The following is a 20,420-nucleotide window of genomic DNA, read 5'->3' as shown; positions in this document are numbered from 1 at the left end:
AAAAATATGAGGTAGGAAAAAAAATCTTTTTGGTGTCTGGTTTTGAGGAATAAGTGTATTTTGTCCCTAATTTCAAATTAACTATTTTAATCTTCGAGTTTTTAAGAATAGGCTTAAAAGGTACCTCAACAAATAAATATATTAGATTTAAATATAAAATTAATGAAAAATATGATGTACAAGATGATTTGGAAAAGATATACTTTTTTTAATATTTCACACTTCTCTCTCTTCTCTCTTCTCTCTTGTCCTCCCTTCTCCATCTTCATATCTCAATATTTGTCATTTTTTTCAATCGAAGAAGATGATGAAATTTGCTCACTTCTCTCTCTTCTTTCTCTCCCCAAAAAATGAATTGAACGAAAAAAAAAAATAGAGACCAAAACAGAGTAACATAACGAACGACAAAAGTTAAAGAAAAGCTTCAAGTCGTAACTTTCATAGCTTCTAAAAAGCAAATTAATAAAAAAAGAATGCAATTTTAATGAAGAAAAGTACAAAAATCTCAAATAACATTTTTTTTTTCTTTTTCTTCTCTTCTCTTTTCTTTGTAGAGTTTTGTTCTATGATTTTAGATGTTAGGAAAAGGAGAGTTGTGGTGATGGCAACGTTTTCTGGCGAGGAGAAAATTTGTTGAGATATCCAGGTGAATGAGACAACCCGTCGATATAGATAGGGAAAATGAAGATTTTGAACACTTTTCTTTTCTTTTATTTTTGAAATTTTCTCTCTAGAGAGAGATTTGGAATCTCTCCCAACTTGTTTATTCCTAATCCATATGAAAGAAAGAAGCGAGAGAAGTGAGCAAATTTCATCATGTTCTCCAATTGAAGAAATGACAAACAAAGAGACATGTAAATGAAGAAGAGAGGACAATAGGGAGAAAAGAGAAGAGAGAAGAAGAAGAAAGAGGGGAGAGAGAAGTGTGAAATATTAAAAGAAAATATATTTTTTTCTAGGAAAAATTACCCTTTTAGTCCTTATGTTTTCAAGTATACGTGTATGTTTGGTCTTTCATGTTTCAAATTGATCATTTTAATTCCTAAGTTTTTAAGAACAAGTCTAAAAGGTTTTTCTACCAAAAAAAAAATTCATTAAATTTAATAAAAAAAATTGACTAAACAGATGTGGCATGATGATTTGGAAAAGAAAAGTATTTTTCATATGTTCCTCTCTTTAATCATCTTCTTTCTGGCCGTTTTCTCCCTAACCAAATGGAACTCAGGACTACTCTTCCAGAAGTGAAACTCAATGTGTCATTTTAAAGACATAGAAGTGTTGGCGCTTTGAGATGAAAAATGGCAGCTCAACTATGAACAACATTTTTACTCTCAACCCTTCTTGCTTCACACTGACATTACCTTACTCTCTTCCCCTCCCATATATATACGAGAGAGAGAAAGGGGATGAGGGAGAAAAAGGAGAGAATAGGAGCAAAATATGAGAAATATATTTTTTCCAAATCATCACGCCACATCACCTATTTTGTAATTTTTCTTCATTAAATTTAATGGATTTATTGTAGAGGGTCCTTTTAAACCTATTCTTAAAAATTTATGGACTAAAATGACCCACTTGAAACTTGAGGGACCAAATGCATACATACTTGCAAACTCGACAACCAAAAAGGTAATTTTTCCTTATTTCTAAGTCATTTTGTCACATCATGTTTTTAATTAATTTATATTTAAACTTAATATATTTAGTAGTTGAGGGACATTTTAAAACCTATTCTCAAAAACTCAGGGACTAAAATAACTAAGTTGAAATATTAGAGTTAGGTATTTGAAAATATTCTAACAAATATAGGAAATATACCACGGTATATAAATTAGAGATTGATTCAATTCTCGACATAAATCACTATTTCGTTTTTCATGTTGATTTTTTATATTATGTGAAATATTTCATTGTTTATTTGGAAACATTCTAAAAAATATATGAAATATACTGGTAAATAAAATATATCTACTCAAATATTCATGGTTATTTTTAAATATACCTTTGAACTCAAATATGTTTTTATATGTATGCCAATATATTTCATTGTTTATTTGATGTATATGTCAATATATCTCAAATATTATGATATATATGCACTTCTAATTAGATATCGATATTCCGTTGCTCTGATATGTATGTCTCCATACCTTGGAACATTATTTTAGATGTTTAAAAATATTCAAACCAATATATGAAATATACCAGTAAAATGGTAAAACATTTTTAAATATTCCAACGTATTTTTAAATATACTAGTAAAATGATATATATATATATATATATATATATATATATATATATATATATATATATATACCGTAGTTTAGATTCATGGTTATTTTTAGATATACGTTGGAACATTTGCCTTAGTTGTTTGCAAATATTATAAACAATATATAAAATATACTAGTGGTACTTGAGTTAGATGTAACTATAGGGGCAAAACGATAAATTGGCTCAATTGTACTTACGAGCGATTTGTGAAGAGTCATCGTACTGTTGATTGGTTGTATGGACACATAAATATATATGTAGTGCGAAGAGTAAACTATCGGTCTTTAGTAGAGTGCCCAACAGTTAACGGATGGTAGATCTCATAATTAAAGAGTTTAGTCAGTTTTTCATGTACGTTGGGTCTTCAAGCTACGGGTTAGTTTGAAGTGTTCAAATTAACAAGAGGGAATTTGAATATATGTGATATAATTAAATTAATTCAATTATGTGTGATATAATTGATATGATGTATTTGATACATTATCATTGGAGGAATTAATATAAATATAATTTATATTAAATACTATAAAATAAAAAAAGAACTATGGTTTATATGTTTCGTATGATAAAATATTAAAACTATAGGTTATAAATATAATATGATAAGTTCGTTATTATATTTATATATAATATATTAATTATTTCTTTTCATAATAACCGACTTAGTGGGAGGTTATTGCCAGTTTGTGGTAACTGTGAGATAAAAGGAAAATAGTTTTCCAAATGATCGAGTAGCAAGTCTATACGATAGGCTTCTTCTTCTACACGATCGAGTATCAAATCTATATGATAGATTTCCTTCCACTGTCTCATACTCAATCGTCTACCTCCTTTATTCCTCTATCCAAAGTCATACAGAGCCCACAACTCTTGGATTCTTACACCGAGAATACCAAAGTAACTCTTATGGTGGTGTTCTTGTTCCGTTCGAGGGTCGAGGATTGCACTCGATAGTGATTGAGGATTCTTCAGTTCGTGCTCTTGGTTGTTCTAATCGTTGCATTCGAGTTCTTCTTTGGACGCGTTGCTGATTGATCGAGGGATACTTCAAGAAAGAGTTCTTCAAAGATTTGCATACTCTATTCCTTTCTTAATTAAAGAAGCATGTTGTAATTTACTTGTTTATGCATAATCTTTTCTGTTAGACTGTTATTTTTTGTGTTCTTTCTCAATGGATTTTGGAACGATCTATTTCCACTCACTGATTCTCTATTTAGAGTTCCTTCAATTGGTATCAGAGCTAGGTTGTTTTGATATTCCAAATTCCATTGCTGTATTGAACTTTATTTTATAGTCTTGGTGGGTTTTAAGTGTTCTATAATGCGTTTAAGAGTTCAATGTGTTTGTGGATGGTTTGATGGATGTTTCGGGATGATTGCCTTTGTTTTTAAAGCTTTCTTTATATTTCAAGTGATGATTTGTAAGGGCCCCTGCGTTTTTTGACATAATTAATAAGCAATCGAGTATGTATTCAAGTTTTCTTTTACTTGTTTGAGTCGTTCGTGATGAAGCTTCAACGCATGGAGATGTTGTTCACTTCAAGGAAGAAGACCAAGGGTTGGTCATATCGTGTAGCCCAGGCTAAACAATCATTTAGATTTGGCTAGGTGATCGTGTAGAAAAGTTCTACTCGATCGTGTAACATTTGCTTAACAATCGTATGGCTTATGGCTTAATCAAGTAACATGTTCCGTTGGCTACTCGATTGTGTAAGTGATGGGAGTAAACGATCACTGAGTATGAGATACTTGACGCATGGTAGGCGCGCACACTCAACGATCGAGTAGGCCAACATGCTCATCACATAGTCACTGGCTACTCGATTACTCGGTATGTGATACTCGACGTTTTCTCCTTGATTGTTTAGATGATCATGCTTCATCGTATAGTTATTGTCTACTCGATCATTTAGGCATGCGTTACACGATGGGTGCTGCACGATCGAGTGGCCTTCATGCTTCATCGCATAGTGAAAGGCACTCGATCCATGCTACACAATCGTGGTTACTCGATCAATGTTACTCGACGATCACAAGGAGTTGCTAAACGATGACCTGAAAAGGCTTCACCAGGGCGGTTCAAGACCCGGTTCTCGCTTGTTTGAAATGGTTGACTCGATGATCTATGTAATAGTTAGCTTTATTTTTCAGTTTTTGAGGCATCATATATCCTGTCCATCATGTCTTACTTAATGTAAATGAGATGTATGTTTATTTATATGTCATAAGGATATGACATATAGATTTAAACACCTTAGGTTATGCATTTTATTCATGCATCATCTTTATATTATAAGTGTTATAATATAGTAGATTGATGATTAAATTACCTTCAAGCATGCTCATGCATCATAATAAATTAAGAACTATACAATATGCATGCATTAAACATATCCATACATCATCTTTATATTATAAGTGTTATAGTATAAAGATGTATGAGAGATTGTATGCTTGGTTCATTACAGTTATATAAGAGTTATATATGAAGGAAATCGGACTCGAGATTTCCATGAACAGTGGAAATAAGATCATTCCAAATTACAATCATGAATGAAAAATAAAAATTACAGTCGTACTGAAACATTGGTTATACAATTAATATTAGAAATTACAACTGAAAACTCTAATGAACAAAGAGTATCCACGAACATTTGAAGATACGTCTCCACGCTCCTTTGCGCAGACGTCGCAATCTCGAACAGCAACCTTGAATGCTCGATCTACAAACGATCGCAACACAGCACAACACTTCGCGATCGTCTCTCAAAGATCGCCTCGGCCACGAACTCCACAACAATAGCACAAACGGCCTCCAAACACACTTGACGGTTATCGAATTGAAGTATGACACCACCAACAAGGTTACCTTGGTATTCTCGTCCCCGATTTGAGAATCTAGAGGATGGGCTCTGTTCGACTTGGAATGAGGCAGAAAAAGGAGGAAACACCAATCGTGTACACGACTGGGCAAGTGAGAGATGGTGGAGACTTATCGTATAGGTCGATGCCCAATCGTTTAGCTAAAGTTATGTGATCGTCTAGCAAAAGTTATACGATCGTTTAGTTCATTGTTTAGCTCAGTGTCTATTGCCTACAAACACTACACATTCGTTTACTTTGGGTAAGCGATCATCTAGCAAAAGCTATGCGATCGTTTAGTAAATACTGTACGATCGTTCCACTCGCCACTGCACGATCGTTTAGCTCGCCGAAGCTGTCGTTTAGTAAATCTATATTTACTTGATGACTACCGTGAGATCCTTTTTGCGAGAGAGAAATCTCAAAGAACTTTTTATGAAAACTTTTCAACAGTTACTAAAATTAGGAAAACCATTTTCCTTTTATCTCACGGTTACCATGAATCACCAATAACCACCCACTCAATTGTTTATTAAAGAAAAAGAATTAATTATCTAATAATTAATATTATTATAAATATAAATGATAACCAACTTATCATACTATATTTATAACCTATAGTTTTAATATTTCATCTCTGAAACATATAAACCATAGTTCTTTTTCTATTCCATGGTACTTAATGTAAATCTCATTTACATTAATCCTCCACTAGATGTATCTCATACATTATACAGATTATATCATATATAATCAAAATACCTCTTGTGAATTTGAACATTTCAAATCAACACCAAGAACTAATCCTTAACTGAATCCATTGAGCTACCAAGGGGACCTCATGGACCTATATCTTGAAGCTCCAACGGTACGTGAATAACTGATAAACTCTTTAGTCACGGGATCCACCATCCGTTAACTACCAGACACTTCATTAAAGATCGACAGCTGAACTCTCCTTACCACAGATATATTATGTGTCCATCTTAATCAATCAGAAGTGCGACAACCCTTCACAGATCGCTCGTAAGTATAGCTGGGCCAATAACTGTTATGCCCTTGTAGTTACATCTATCTCCTTAAGTACCACTAATCCCTCTAATGAACATAAGTCATAGTTCTACTATGACTGAGTCTTCTCTTCCAAAGAGAAGCTGTGGCCACTATGTTCAAGCCCCAGAATCAGCCCTTAAGGGAGCAATCTCTTTACTTATCCTTGCTTTGGGAAAGAAGTGAATTCCATCTTGTGGATTGAGTTTCCACCTCCCAGATCAGACAAGTCCCCAAAAATCTAGGCATGTTAAGTTGGAAATCTGGTCACTCTCACTCATACTAATCAAAGAACCGCCCTCAAAGACAGGAGTTTCTAAACACTCAAGATTGAGGTCATGTCACCTATGGTCGTTTAGGTGAGATGCAAGTCTCTAATATCAACGGTGTTATTTACAGAGTCTAGTCATCTTGTGGTCCAGGTATTATACAAACTCTTTGTATAGGACACCCCGCTCGCACGTCTCCACATGAATGGTAAGGATCTACCATTTGTACTGGTTTACAACACTTACAAACCTCTATAAAGTGGGTCGTATCTGTAGTGTCACCAAGATCAGGTATCCCACCTTAATCCTTATACTACAGACCTATTTAGGTTATCACTTAAGGCATGATCCATTTGTATATCACATATACATGCTTAAGTTCACATAAGATAACCAAGGAGCTTTATTTATTAGATATGAGTAAATGCCAGAATTAAATGCCAGAATTAAATAACACTTATTTTATTCATTAAACAATGTGTATCTTTACAAAACAACGAGACTCCGGGAGAATTAGGACACCAATCCTAACAATCTCCCACTTGTCCTAATGACTCGGGAGACTAATGTACAATACAATATAAAAATGTACAATATACAATAAACTAGGGCATATCCCAGTATCATCTCCCACTTGCCCTAGACAAGATGTTGCATGTCTCGTAGACCTAGACTCTCTAGGTGACCTTCGAACACTTTAGCCTGAGGGCCTTTGTAAAGGGATCAGCAACGTTGTGCTCCAATGTGATCTTCGTGACTATCACGTCACCGTGATGCACAATCTCCCAGATCAAGTGATACTTCCGTTCTATGTGCTTACCCCAACGATGACTCTGAGGCTCCTTTGAATTTTCCACAACCTCGTTGTTATCACAATAAAGAGTGATAGACAAATCCATATTTGGAACAACTTTCAAATATGAAAGGAACTTCCTCAGCCAAACAGCCTCTTTAGTTGCTTCACAAGCCACTATATATTCGGCTTCCATAGTGGATTTCGTGATACATCCTTGCTTGATGCTTTACCAGACTACAGCCCCTCCATTCAGAGTAAACACTGACCCCGATGTAGATTTGTGAGAATCTCTATTGATCTGAAAGTTAGAGTCCATATATCCTATAAGGATCAGATCCTTATCTCCATACACAAGCATGTAGTCCCTCGTTCTCTGAAGATACTTGAGGATCGTCTTGACCATCGTCCAATGATCAAATCTTAGATTGGACAGATACCGACTGACAATCCCTACTGCATAGCAAATGTCAGGTCGAGTACACAACATTGCATACATCAAGCTTCCTACAGCAGAAGCATAGGGAATCCGTCACATCTCCTCAACTTCTTGAGGTGTCTTAGGACATTGATCGTTAGACAAAACGATTCTATGCCTGAAGGGTAACAAACCCCTCTTGAAATTTTGCATCCTGTACCTGATCAATATTTGATCAATGTACGATGCCTAAGACAGGGCTAACCTTTTGTTCTTACGATCCTGAATAATCTGGATCCCTAGAATATACTGTGCCTCACCTAAATCTTTCATTTGGAACTGGGCAACTAGCCACTTCTTAATGTCAGTCAGATACCCTACACTATTCCCAATGAGTAGGATATCATCTACATACAGTACCAGGAAAGCTACTGAACTGTTGATGATCTTCTTGTAAATACAAGGCTCATCAACATTCTAGTCAAAGCCACATGATTTGACAGCAGTGTCAAATCCGATGTTCCAAGATCTAGATGCTTGTTTCAGTCCATAAATGGACCGATTAAGCTTGCAAACTCTTTGCTTTTGATCTAGAGCTACGAACCCCTCTGGTTGAGTGATATAAATTGTCTTCTCAAGATTACCATTAAGAAAGGCAGTCTTGACGTCCATTTTCCATATTTCATAATCATAAAATGTGGCTATGGACAGGAGAATCCTGATAGAATTCAGCATGACAACAGGTGAGAAAGTTTCCTCATAGTCAAATCCCTCGACCTGGGTATAACCTTTTGCCACTAGTCTAGCCTTAAAGGTTTGCACCTTTTCATCTACACCTCTCTTTCGCTTATAAATACACTTACACCCAATAGGTCTTACCCCATTAGGTGGATCAACAAGCTCTCAGACATTATTGAAGTACATAGACTTCAGTTTCTAGTTCATAGTCTTAACCCATTCATCTTTGTCAACATCCTTCATTGCTTTCTTAAAAGACAATGGATCATCGACCCTATCATTCGTAATGACGTTTTGGCTTCAGTCAAACCCATGTAGCGATCCGGTGGGTTCATAACCCTCCCAATAAGTTGAGGCAGTCTCAATTCTTGAGCTGGTTAACTAGACGTTCTAACCTTAACAACTCTTGTTAATCTGTTGGCCTGTTCAATAACTCTTGTTGAACCCTCAGCAGTCTCAGTCTCACTCGAGATCTCACGTAAAACGAGCTTACTTCGTGACTTATGATCCCTCATGTGTCTTCTTCCAAGAAGATAGCATTTGTGGAAACAAATACTTTGTTCTCACTTGGATCATAGAAGTATCCACCTCTCGTTTCCTTGAGGTAGCCTACAAAGAGGCAAACCTTTGAACACGGTTCCAACTTCTTTGGGTTAGTCGCTAGCACATGTGTCGGACAACCCTAAAATCTGAAGGGGTGTAAACTACCTTTATGGTCTCTCCATAACTTAAAAGGTATTTTAGAAACACTTTTAGAGGGAACGTTGTTCAGGATATAACATGTAGTCTGCACTGCATAACCCTAAAACGAGACTGGAAGATGAGCATAACTCATCATAGATCGACCCATGTCCAACAAGGTTTTGTTTCTCCTTTCAGATACACCATTCTGCTGAGGTGTACCAGGGGCCGAGAGTTGGGACGCAATCCCATGTTCTATCATATAGTTTTGGAATTGGAGGTCCATATACTTTCTATCACGATCAGATCGTAGTGTTTTTATCTTCTTACCTAACAAGTTTTCAACTTCAGCCTTATACTCCTTGAACTTGTCAAGGGCTTCAGACTTACATTGCATTAGGAAAAGATACCCAAACCTTGAATAATCATCTATGAAAGAGATGAAATATTCATACCCACCTCGAGCTCTAACATTCATCGGACCACAGAGGTCTGAATGTATAAGTTCCAAGGCTTCCTTGACTCTATAACCTTTTCCAGTAAAAGGTTGTTTGGTCATCTTGCCTTCGAGGCATGATTCACATATCGACAAGGAGTTTTCTTCTAAATTCTTTAGAATTCTACTTTGCACCAAATTCTCAATTCTATTGAGGTTGATGTGACCTAACCTAAGATGCCAAAGATGGGCGTTTTCCTTTGGAGAAACCTTTGGTCTTTTAGCTGTTGTTGACGTACTGAATATTTCAGTGTTAAACAAGGCTTTTTTGACTAACGACCTTAGTACATATAAGTTATTTTCCATTGAACCATAACCAATCTCCATTCTATTCTTGAAAATAAACACTTTATTCTCAGAAAAGGAGACGATGTAGCATTGTTCAATGAGACAAGAAACCGAGATTAAGTTCCTCTTAATATGAGGAAATACAAAAACATTATCCAGTAACAGATAATGTTTCTTGTCAACAAATAACTTCAGCCTGCCTATAGCAATAGCTGAAACAACCTTGCCAGTATCGACTCGAAGAGCCATCCTCCCTATGGCAACGTTTTCCAGAAACTGAATCTTTGGTAAGAGGAACAGACATGATTGGTAGAACCTGAATCGAGGATCCAGACAGAATTATCATTCTCTATCAGACATGTCTCCAAGACTAATAAATCATATTTATTGTCTTGTCTCCTCTTTGTGAGAGTAGTGGGATGGAGGTCGTTCGCCACAAAATTCGTTTCACACGATTCTTTCCACTGTAAGTAATCGGTCATTTTTAAAAGCTTTAAACAGAAATATTAACGAGTTGCTGATGAAGGAAATTGGAAACGCGATTTTCGTGAGCAGCGGAAGCAAGATTATTCCAACTTAAAATCATGAATCAAAAAATCATTTACAGTTGACTTCAATACAAACAGTTATGCAAATATACAGAGAAATTACAGCATGAACATCAAATGTACAGAAGGCAAAACTGTACTAACAAAGGTAGAAGCGTCTCCACGCTCCGATGCGCCCTCTGATCGATCACAGCAACCACGAGCACTCGATCTACACGACCGTAACACCGCACGAACACAGCACGAACACTTTGCACTCGTTCTCAACGATCTCTTCGATCATGAATTCCTCTGCGACAACGAACGGCCTCCGCAGCACCACGAACGGCCTCCGAAGAACCTCGACGGTGTCGAGTTGAGTCTGACACCACCAACAAGACAACCTTGGTATTCTCGGTGTGAGAATCCAGAGGGTGGGCTCTATTTGAACTTGGTGTGAGGCAGACGAACGAAGGAAAGAACAGATCGTGTACACGACTGGGCAAGTGGGAGAAGTCGAAGACCTATCATATAGGTCGATGCCCAATCGTTTAGATAAAACTATGTGATCGTCTAGAAAAAGCTATGCGATTGTTTAGCTCTATCATTTAGCTCGGTCGATTCTACACAATCGTTTACCTTAGGCTAGCGATCGTCTAGCAAAGCTATGTGATCGTTTAGTAAACACTGCACGATCGTTTAGCTAGCACCTGCACGATCGTTTTCCTAGTCCAGCTGTCGTTTAGTAAATCTGTATTTACTTAACGACTTCCGTGAGTTTCTTTTCGCCGGAGAGAAAACTAAAAAACTTTTCAAACTTTGTAAAAACCTTTTTTTTTTCCAAAATAGGAAACCGATTTCCTTTTAAACTCACGGTTATCATGATCAATAACCACCCACTATATTTGGTTATTTAAAAGAAAAAATATTAATTATTTAATAATTAATATTATTATAAATATAAACCAACTTATCATACTATATTTATAACCTATAGTTTTAATTTTTATCTCATGAAACATATAAACCATAGTACTTTTTCTATTCTATGGTACTTAATGTAAATCTCATTTACATCAATCCTCCACTAGATGTATCTCATACATCATACCGATTATATCATATATAATCAAAATACCTCTTGTCAATTTGAACATTTCAAATCAATACCAAGAACATGATCCTTCAACATGAATCCAAGTTACCAAGGGGACCTTATGGACCTGTAGATCCGAAGCTCCAACGGTATGTGAATAACTGATTAAACTCTTTAGTTACAAGATCCACCATTCGTTAACTGCCAGGCACTCCACTAAAGACCGACAACTGAACTCTCCTCACTACAGATATATTATGTATCCATCTAAACTAATCAGCAGTGTGACAACCCTTCACAGATCGCTTGTAAGTACAATTGGGCCAATAACCGTTATGCCCCTGTAGTTACATCTGTCTCCTTAAGTATCACTGATCCCTCTAATGAACATAAATCATAGTCCTAAAATGACTAAGTCTTCTCTTCCAAAGAAAAGTTGTGGCCACTATGTTCAATCCCCGGAATCTGCCCTTAAGGGAGCAATCTATTTACTTATCCCTGATTATCCTTCGGTGGCTTTTGTCCTAAACCACTGAAGCATCATTGCAAAACTAGATGTGTTATAGGATTCATTTAAATCTTGTTAAACATGATTGGATTTTTTTTTAAAGAGTAATTGCTAAAATCTAATGTGGATCAATACATTTGTTTTTTCAGTAACATGTCAATGTTTGATTTTTCGTTAGTTGCCTTTTCTTCTTGGACCGAATACATATGTTGGAAAGAGTCTATTAAAACATATTTCATGGTAAACGTCCTCTATTTTGTCATGTTTGAGGAATATCCTCAAGTCCGAAACCCTGATGCATCGCGAATTGTTTGTAATGCATATGAGGTATGGATGAAAGCTAATTCAAAGCCCAACTTCACATCTTGGCTAGCATACTTGATGCATTGGCCAAGAGGATTGAGAACATGGTCATTGCACATGAGATCATGGACTCGTTGCAAGAATTGTTTGAACGTAAGTTCTCAATTTTTGAGCAAAAAGGGTTGATGACAAAGAAACCAGTGGTGTCAGTTCCCAATATAATCTCCAGTCCTTATTGAATATTAAGGGACTAAAAGAGAAAGCAATTGTTGCTAACTCTGATGAAGTTCATCGACGAGGAATGTCCTCTGAAATGCAACTTGGAGCTTATATAGGTTTTGATACTGATCCCACTAATCTCTAGAAAAGGAAGAAAGTCGAGGACGATAAATGTGATTTATTTGTCTTGGAGGCGTGTTTGGTAGAAAATGATGATTCTGCCTGGATACTTGATTTAGGTGCTACTAACCACGTATGTTCTTCCCATCAAGGATTTAGTTTCTGGAAAAAGTTGGAAGTTATAGAGTTGACTCTTAGAGTTGGTACTTGTGAGGTCGTTTCAATTGTTGTTGTAGGCAGGCTTAAGTTAGTTTTGGACAAGAAATGTTATTTGTTACTGGATAATGTTTATGTAGTTCCTCATATCAAGAGGAACTTAATTTAAGTTTCTTGTCTGATTAAACAAAGTTATTCCATCTCCTTTTTTGAGAATAAAGTATTTACTCTTAAGAATGATATGGAGATCGATTTCAGTTCAATGGAAAATAACTTGTATGTACTAAGACCGTTAGTCATAAAAACCTTGCTTAATACTGAAATGTTCAAAATAGCAACAACTTTAAAAAGACCAAGGGTTTTTCCTAAGGAAAACACCCATTTTTGGCATCTAAGGTTAGGTCACATCAATCTCAATAGGATTGAGAAGTTGGTAAAATGTGGACTTCTAAATGGTTTAAAAGAAAACTCTTTGCAGTATGTGAATCTTGCCTTGAAGGCAAAATGACCAAACAACCTTTTACTGGAAAAGGTTATAGAGCCAAGGAAACCTTTGAGATTATACATTCAAACCTCTGTGGTCCGATGAGTGTAAGAGCACGAGGAGGGTATGGATATTTCATCTCTTTCATAGATGATTAGTCTAGATATGGGTATTTATACCTAATGCAACATAAATCTGACGCTCTTGAAAAGTTCAAGGAGTATAAGACTGAAGTTGAAAACTTGTTAGGTAAAAAGATAAAAACACTACGATTTGATCGTGGTGAAGAGTATATGGACTTAGAATCTCAGAACTATATGATAGAACATGGAACCACGTCCCAACTCTCAACCCTAGGTACACCTTAGTAGAATAGTGTATCAGAAAAGAGAAATAGAACCCTGTTGGACATGGTTTGGTCTATGATGAGTTATGCTCATCTTCCAGACTCATTTTGGGGATATGTAGTTGACAAAGAGAACTACCTCAATCACGTATGAGAACCTCCATTTATTCTAGGTGAACCCCTACAACGATAATAAGAAAACCCCCAATAAACAAAATGATAACAACCCTAAGAAAGCTAAACAGATTTGGCTTGGAAGATTGATCGATGATCTAAAAGAAAGGAGAACTTGTTCCTAACTTCAAGATTTCAAACTCTCCATAATCTAATTGATCAAACTAGATTGAAAACTCTAATACATGTATTCTAAACACAAGAATACAAAGAAAAAGCAAAAAGCTTGAGAGAATAAACTCTAATAAATTTCATTTAAATTCCAAGTGTTTCTTCAAATGACAAAAGTATATAGGTATTTATACTAATTGAAAAGACAACTTGAAAGGATATAACCTTTCACTTAATTGACTAGGTTCAATAAAAACTCTTCAACTACATACATAAACCTCCATAAATATAAATACATTGTCATAAATTGATACATCTAATATTAAATATGTGAATGAATCTGAATTTCTATATTCATTATGACTTTTGGTGGCTTTGATTTTGAAGGGTTTCAACTCTTCATACTTGGAAGCTTAATTTAGAAGTAAGCCTTTTAATGTTCCAGCTTCTAATCATTGCCAATTATTTCCTTATCAACAGTAGAGACTGCAGTTTACATTTTGAATAATGTTCCTTCAAAAAAGTGTTTCTGAAACGCCTTTTGAGTTATGGAGAGGTTGTAAAGGTAGTACGCCACTTTAGAAATTGGGGATGTTCAGCCCACGTACTTGTGGCTAACCCTAAAAAGTTGGAACCTCGTTCGAAAGTTTTCCTATTTATACGTTACCCTAAAGAAATGAAGGATGGATACTTTTATGATCCAAGTGAGAATAAGATGTTTGTATCGATAAATGATATCTTCTTGGAAGAAGACCACATAAGGGATCATAAGCCACGGAGTAAGCTTGTTTTAAATAAGATTTCTAATGAGACTATTGAGAGTTCAACAAGAGTTGTTGAATAGGCCAATAGATCAACAAGAGTTGTTGATGTAGGTTCAATTCGTCAACCATCTCAAGAGTTGAGACTACCTCAACATAGTAGGAGAGTTGTGAACCTACGTGAACGCTACATGGGTTTAACAGAAGCCCAAAAGATCATATCTGATGATGGATTTGAGGATCCATTTTCTTATAAACAAGCAATGGAAGATGTTGACAGAGATGAATGGATTAAAGCCATGAATCAGAAAATGGAGTCTATGTACTTCAATTCTGTCTCGGAGCTTGTGGATCAACCTGATGGGGTAAGACCTATAGGTTGCAAATGGATCTACAAGAGAAAAAGAGATGTAGATGGTACAGACCATTAAGACTAGGCTTGTGGCAAAAGGTTATACCCAGGTTGAGGGTGTGGATTATGAAAAAACTTTCTCACTTGTTGTCATGTTGAAGTCTATCTAGATTCTCCTATCTATAGCCACATTTTATGATTATGAGATATGGAAAATGGACGTCAAGACTGACTTTTTGAATGGTAATCTTGAGGAGACCATCTACATAGGTCAACCAGAAGGATTCATTGACCAAGCTCAAGAGCAAAATGTTTGCAAGCTTAATAGGTGCATTTATGGACTGAAACTAACATCTAGATCTTGGAACATACGATTTGATAGTGCGATGAAATCATATGGCTTTGATACCTTGTGTTTACAAGAAAATCATCAACAGCTCAGTAGCTTTCCTTGTGCTGTATGTGGATGATATCCTACTCATTGGGAATGATGTAGGTTTTCTGACTAACAGTAAGTAGTGGCTAACTGTCCAATTCCAAATGAAAGATTTGGGAGAGACGCAGTTTGTTCTAGGGATCCAGATCATAAGGTTGGCCTTGTCTCATGCATCTACATTGACAAGATGTTGATCAAATACTCGATGCAAAATTTCAAGAGGGGTTTATTACCTTTCAGGCATGAAATTGTTTTGTCTAAGGAATAGTGTCCTAAGACACCTTAAGAGGTTGAGGAAATGAGACGGATTCCCTATGCATCGGCTGTTGGTAGCCTTATGTATGCAATATTATGTACTAGACTTGATATTTGTTATGCAGTAGGGATTGTCAGTCGATATCAGTCAAATACAGGATTAGATCACTAGACAGCGATCAAAACGATCCTCAAGTATCTTCAAAGAATGAGGGACTATATGCTCGTGTATGGAGATAAGGATTTGATCCTTACAGGATACACAGACTCTGACTTTCAGACTGATAGAGATTCTCAGAAATTGACATCAGGGTCAGTGTTCACTTTGAATGGAGGGGCTATAGTTTGGCGAAGCATCAAACAGGAATGCATCACAGACTCCACTATGGAAGCCGAATACGTAGCTGCTTGTGAAGCTGCTAAAGAAGTTGTTTGGCTTAGGAAGTTCTTTACTGATTTGGAAGTTGTTCCAAATATTTCTTTGCCGATCACACTTTATTGTGATAACAAGGGGGTTGTGGAAAATTCTAAGGAACCTCGGAGTCACCGAAGAGGCAAGCATATAGAATGGAAATATCATTTAATGCGGAAGATTGTGCATCGCGGTGATGTGATGTTCACGAAGATCGCGTCGAAGCACAACGTTGCTGATCCGTTTACAAAGGCTCTCACGATTAAAGTGTTCGAGGGTCATTTGGAGAGTCTAGGTCTAAGGGATATGCGACACATTATCTAGGGCAAGTGGGAGATGTTACTGGGGTATAGAGTATGCCCTAGTTTATTGTATTATGTAGTGTTTCTTCATTGTACATTCGTCTCCCTAGGCTTTAGGACAAGTGGTAGATGGTTGGGATTGGTGTCCTAATTCTCTTGGTAGTCTCGTACTTTGTAAACAATTTGTGAACATATTGTTATTAATAAAATAAATGTTATTTTATAAGCATTTACTCAATCCAATAACCTAAGATTCGAGGTTATTTTATGTAACTGAAGCATGTATGTGGAGACATACAAGTGGATCATGCCTTAAGTAATAACCTAAATGGTCTGTAGTATATGGATAAGGAGGGTTACCTTATCCTAGTGACACTACGAATACGACCCGCTTTGTAGATGTTGCAAGTGTTATAAAGTGCTACAAATGGTCTGATCCTGACCATTTATGTGAAGACATGCTAGCGGGGGTATCATATACAAAGAGTTTGTATAAGACCGGACCACGAAATGATTAGTCTCTTTATATAACGACATTAATAATTGAGACTTACATTTCACTAGGATGACCATAGGTGACATGACCTTAATCCTGAGTGAGTTGAGAACATCTGCTCATGAGGGCGGTCCTTTGATTTGTATGGGTGAGAGTGGCTAGATTGCCAACTCAACAAGCCTATCATTTTGGGGATTCGTCTGATTGGGGAGCTGGGAACTCAGCTACACAAGATGGAATTCACTCCTTTCACGAAGCTTGGGTAAGTAGATAAATTGCTCTCTTAAGGGCTGATTCTGGGTCTTAAACATAGTGGCCACACCCTCTCTTTGGAAGAGAGAACTCAGTCATAGTAGGACTATGACTTATTATTCATTAGAAGAATCAGTGGTACTTAAGCAGTTAGATGTAACCACAGAGGAAAAACGGTAAATTGACCCAACTGGAGCGATTTATGAAGGGTCATCTTGATTGGTTGTATGGACACAGAAATATATCTGTAGTACGAAGAGTGCAACTGTCGGTCTTTAGTGGAATGCCCGATAGTTAACTGATGATGGATCTCGTGATTAAAGAATTTAATCAGTTTTTCACATACCGTTGGAGCTTCAAGCTATAGGTCCATAAGGTCCCCTTGGTAGCTCAATGAGTTCAAGTTGAGAATCAAATTTTGCATTAGTTTGAAGTGTTCAAATTAACGAGAGAGAATTTTATTATATGTAACTATAATTAAATTAATTCAATTATATGTAAAATAATTGATATGATGTATTTGATACATTATCATTGGAGGAATTAATATAAATATGATTTATATTAAATACCATAAAATAGAAAAAGAACTATGGTTTATATGTTTCATATGATGAAATATTAAAACTATAAGTTATAAATATAATATGATTAGTTGGTTATTATATATATTNGGTTATTATATATATTTATAATATATTAATTATATTGTAAGTAATTATCTTTTTCATATTAACCGACTTTAGTAAGAGGTTATTGGCAGTTTGTGGTAACTGTGAGATAAAAGAAAAATAGTTTTCCAAATCATCGAGTGTATTTCATTCGAATTGGTCTCACAGAAAGACTATCGAGTAAAAGTGTTTTACTAAACGATAGCATAGAGAGCATACAAGATTAATTATCGAGTTTACTATACGATAGTTACTTGTTGCTACACGATCGAGTAGTAAATCTATACAATTGGCTTCTTCTTCTACACGATCGAGTATCAAGTCTATACGATAGACTTCTTTCCACTTCTTATACTCAATCATCTCCCTCATTCATTCCTCTATCTAAAGTCGTACAGAGCCGACAACTCTTGGATTCTCACACCAAGAATACCAAGATAACTCTTGTGGTGGTGTTCTTGTTCTGTTCGAGGGTCGAGGATCGAGTTGCACTCGATAGTGATCGAGAATTCTTCAGTTCGTGCTCTTGGTTGTTCTGATCGTTGCATTCGAGTTCTTCTTTGGACGTGTTGCTGATTGATCGAGGAATACTTGAAAAAAGAGTTCTTCAAAGGTTTTCATACTCTATCCCTTGTTTAATTAAAGAAGCATGCTATAATTTACTTCTTTATGCATTATCTCTTTCGTTAGACTGTAATTTTTTGTGTTATTTTTCAATGGATTTTGGAACGATCCTCTTCCACTCACTGTTCTCTATTTAGAGTTCATCACTATATGCTCGTGTATGGGCCTAAGGATTTGATCCTTACGGGATACACCTATTCTGATTTTCAAACTGATGTAGATTCTAGGAAATCTACTTCAGGATTAGTTTTCACTCTTAACGGAGGAGCTATAGTATGGAGAAAAATCAAACAAAGTTGTATTGCTAGTCGCTGACTCCATGATGGAAGTTGAATATATAGCTATAAGTGAAGCAGCTAAATAAGCAATATGGGTAAGCAAGTTTTTGACAGATTTAGAAGTGGTTCCAAATATGCATATGCCTATCACCCTGTATTAAGATAACAGTGGAGCAGTTGCCAACTCAAAGGAACCAAGAAACCACAAACCACAAACGTGGAAAACATATCGAGAGAAAGTACCATCTCATCAGAGAGATAGTACACCAAGGAGACGTGATAATCATCGAGGTAGCCTTTGAAGATAATCTTGCTGATACATTTACGAAGGCCCTCTCAGCTAAAGTATTCAAGGGCTACCTAGTCAGACTAGGACTACGAGTTTCATAATCTAGGGCAAGTGAGAGAATGTGAAAGGTATATTGATGCCCTATTTATTGTATTTTCTCTCTATTTTTTCAACATTATAAACATTATATATTTGTATATTTGTAACTCACTGGAGTATTAGTCCAAGTGGAAGATTGTTGGGAATGTCCTAAAACTTGCAGTTCGTAAATGTTGAAACATATTCTATTTATCAATAAAAGTATTATTGAATATTCATTCAATAAAATGTTATTAATATTACATTCTATTGTAAAAATACAATAAACGAATCCATGGCTATAATATGAATACTTTAATTTTATGTGGAGACATAAAAGTGGATTAAGTTTTAGTATATAACCAAAATGATCTATAAGTATATGGATGAGATACGTACCTCATCTTGGTGACACTATTAGATGCGACCCATTTTGTATATTGATACAAATGATTTGATCCCAAAATCATTCATGTGGAGACATGTAAGTGGAGGTATCCTATGCAAAGGATGCTTGCATAAGATCGAACTCGAAATAGTCACTTTTCTTTATAACGACCATTTACTGTTAAAACTGACTATTTCAAATTCGATCACTTAGGGTAACTCGATCTTAATCCTGAGCTAATTATGAACTCCTGTTTATTTGGGATTGTCCTTTGATCTTCATAGGTGAAAGTAGTCCAACAACACTGCTCAATAAGCCTTCTATTTTGAGGATAAGACAGGATAGATAACTGGGGACATAGTCTTGTAAGATGGAATTCACTATTACCCGACTTAGGGTTAGTAGATAGGTTCTCTTAAGTACTGATTCTTGGACTTGGACAATGAGGCCCCACCCTCTCATGATCGAGAGGGTCATGGTTTATTAATTGAACTATAAACCAATTGTTCAATAGAGGATCAGTGGGAGCTTAAGGAGTAAGATATATTTATAGGGGTAAAATGGTAATTTTGACCCAGCTGTAAATGTGAACGACCTGTGAAGGATCAACTTACTGATTATGGTTAAAGTGAACAGAAATATATCTACAGTGAGGAGAGTGTAACTATCGAGCTATAGTTTGAGCGGATTTGAAATGTTCAAATTTGAAATTAGGGTTTTGAATTTGAAACGTTTAGTTCAAATTCATTTTAGGGTTTGATTAATTTATTAGGTACAATTAAAACGTTTAATTTTGTTGAAATTGAACGAAATCAGAGAGATTAGAATATTTAAATATTGAATTACATGAATAAGATTCATGTATGAATTAGGTGTTTGATTAATTTAATATTTAATATTAAATTATTATT

The sequence above is a fragment of the Benincasa hispida genome, chromosome 11 (genome assembly GCF_009727055.1).
Source record: "Benincasa hispida cultivar B227 chromosome 11, ASM972705v1, whole genome shotgun sequence".
NCBI lineage: Eukaryota > Viridiplantae > Streptophyta > Magnoliopsida > Cucurbitales > Cucurbitaceae > Benincasa > Benincasa hispida.
The sequence above is the reverse complement of the archived record's forward strand: the minus strand, read 5'-3'. Positions refer to the sequence as shown.